The 3,067-nt window shown below is 45.9% G+C and overlaps 1 long non-coding RNA gene across 1 annotated transcript; it reads left to right on the top strand.

The window, feature by feature from the left end:
- Positions 1–839: 839 nt before the first annotated feature.
- Positions 840–1,952, top strand: LOC126512600 (uncharacterized). Its single transcript, XR_007595095.1, has 3 exons — positions 840–954; positions 1,135–1,235; positions 1,736–1,952. It is a non-coding gene; the product is annotated as an uncharacterized lncRNA (long non-coding RNA).
- Positions 1,953–3,067: the final 1,115 nt, after the last annotated feature.

Below are 3,067 nucleotides of genomic sequence, written 5' to 3' on the forward strand. Positions count from 1 at the left end.
TCCCTCCTTTCAGATAACTCTAGTTTGGGTCAAGTCGACATAAAACAAGCCAACACCACTCTGCGGCATTTCTCCTAAGTGATCTGCCACACAGCCACGGTCCTTTATGAGTGCAGAGAACTCAGGACCCCCTCACTCCAGGCCTGCCATGTTTCAAAGACAAGAGATACGTTGAACAAAGACAAAGCGACAGCTGTGCCATTAATCTGGTCTGGGTCCTCTTACCTCTTGATGTACGTGAACCGGGCTCTACGAGTGCCTTCCTAGCTAAGACAAGATTCAAGGGCAGCCCAGAACCCTACCTGAGTTCTAACCTAGCCTGCTTCCTCAGGGTGGAACGTTCTGTTGGGTTAGTGAAAGAAATGGGCCCTTGTGGCTGCCTCATTTCTGAGTGCATAGGAACCCTGGAGGAAGCTGTCTCAAGGACTAGATGCACTTCCTGCTCAAGCAGGATGTTCTAGTTTCCCTCCTCTCCCCGCTTTTCCCACAGCAGAGAAGCTGTTCTCAGCACTCCCCTCCCCTGCACAGGCACCTGATCACCACGGGCAGAGCATGAAGGAGAGTCTGTTTCTGGTCCTTTCTTAGGAGAAAAACTCAACGATCAGGGTGCAGACTCCCAAGTGGTCCCCTGTGTAAGGATGCTTGCTTTTCCGTATTCCCAGCCTCCGAAGGCCCTTTCCTGTTCCATAATCACCCTACTAAGAGCATGCGGCTCTTATCCTAAGGCTAAGATGGTCACCCAGCCTAGCCAATGAGAGGACCAATCCCCTTGGCCCAGACATTGGGTCAGGAGTGAATGTTTAACCCCAAGCCTCATCAGCAAGAGACTCCCGGGGCTCTGGTTAGAGAGGCCATTCAAGAGGCTTGCTGGCAGATAAATCTACAGAAAAGGAAAGCAGATTCATGTTTGCCTGGTGCTGAGGTGTTGGGGGAAACAAGGAGTACTGCTAATTGGTATGGGGTTCCCTTTGGGGCGATGAAAATGTTCTAAAGTTGATTGCAGTGATGGTTGCACAAGGCTGTGAATATATTAAGACTACTTAATTGTATGCTTTAAGGGGGTAAATTGGATGGTATGCAAATCATATTTCAGTGAAGCATTCTTAAAAAAATGCTTGCTCTCTCATTCTCTAGAACAAGAGGGAAGGATCGTGTCAACTTGGATCTGCCCACAGCTCCCTTCACCTTGGAAGACAAACAGGCCAGAGACAGGAGACACGGGGATCCAGATTTATGTAAAGCCAGTGCCATCCTTGAATCTCCCAGTTGCTTAATCCTCTCCCCTGGCCCGCAAAGCCTTCTTTGTTTAAACTAGTTTAAGCTGGGTCTGCCTTACTCAGAATTCTGCTAGGAAACATTCCAGTGACCTGTTCAAATTCGTTTTGCCTCTGGCTGTGAATGACGATGCCCACCTCGCTGAACCCTTGATGCCTCCGAGATTTTACTTTACCCTTTAATTTGTTCAGAGATAGGTCTAAAAATTGCTAAGTTTAGATTTCTAGGGTGGTTGGCATTAGCTCATCTTTGCCCTTCTGTGAATTGTCTGTTTTGATATGAACCTATTTCTAGGGTGATGTTAATAGGCCTTTTGTCTGTGAATATTTTCCAAGTTTATCACTTGCCTCTTCATGATGATCTTGATACACAGAAATATTTTATGCATAGAACCCATCAAGTATTTCTTTGTAGCTTTCCATCCCGAGGTGAGACAAATCCTCATTTTCTTTTCCCACAGACGTGTGAAGCTGCATTCTGTGAGTGGGGCCTCTTGATCCACCTGGTATTTCAGACTACAGTAAAGGCTCACGTATATCTTTTTACCAGAAACAGTTCAATGACTCTTCCCAGTATTGAATAAATATTTCTTTCTAATCTCCCGGCTTGGTCAGATATAAAATTCATTAACGTTTAGCATCCCCTTGACTGTCTGTATTAAACTAAGTACCAGTCGTGAGCAATCACTCTGCCGAATTACCCCTAGAACTCTGATAATCGATAACTTTGATTATCAACTGGGATTGAGGAAACTAACTCCCAGATCTGTCAGTGAGAATGTCTCCAGAGAAGTTCAACCAAATAGAGAAAGCCCACTCTGAATGACACTCTTAGAGGTTCCAGCTGTACACCCCTGCCACAGGGAGCACCACCCCTGCCACCAGGGGTCAAGACATCACCCATGGTGACCTATGTACCCTATAACTGGGGACAAAAAGTAAACCCCACCTCCCTTAACTTGCTTCTTCGCAGGCATTTGGTAACAAGATAGATAGCTGAAACATCTCTACAATACAGTATTTAGTTGTTTATCATGGTAAAATACACACAAGATGAGACTATTACCACAGAACTACTTTTAAGTATGTGGTTCAGTAGCATTGAGTGTATTTAGGCCATTGTTGGGGCATCCCAACCATCTTTAGCACTTCTTCAACCTCCCAACTCAACTGTATCCAGTGAACAATTTCTCACCCACTGCTGCTAAGCACCACCCTTTTGCTCTGTAACTCCTCCCGTGAGAGAGATCACACATCTGTGAGGATTCACGTGTTGTTTTGGTTTGCTGTTCTGTTGTTTTGTTTCCTCGTGTATGGTTTAAGTTTTTGTCTCGTGCTCCTGGCAGGATTGGACCTAGGACTTCCTGCATGCTACACAAGCACTCTGTCCCTGAACTATATCCCCAGCCATTTGTTAAACTTTAAACAGTAACCATAAGCTGCCCAGGCTGGCTTCATACTTACTCACTAGGCCAGCAGACCCTAACTAAGACTTGAAATTTTCCTGTCTAGGTTTCTTTTTTTTTAATTTATTTATTTATTAAAGATTTCTGTCTCTTCCCCGCCACCACCTCCCATTTCCCTCCCCCTCCCCCAATCAAGTCCCCCTCCCTCATCAGCCCAAAGAGCAATCAGGGTTCCCTGCCCTGTGGGAAGTCCAAGGACCAACCATCTCCATCCAGGTCTAGTAAGGTGAGCATCCAAACTGCCAAGGCTCCCACAAAGCCAGTACGTGCAGTAGGATCAAAAACCCATTGCCATTGTTCTTGAGTTCTCAGTAGTCCTCATTGTCC

Source organism: Alexandromys fortis, unplaced genomic scaffold (genome assembly GCF_014885135.2).
Source record: "Alexandromys fortis isolate MF-2015 unplaced genomic scaffold, M_Fortis_MF-2015_v1.1 scaffold_76, whole genome shotgun sequence".
NCBI classification, from domain to species: Eukaryota; Metazoa; Chordata; class Mammalia; order Rodentia; family Cricetidae; genus Alexandromys; species Alexandromys fortis.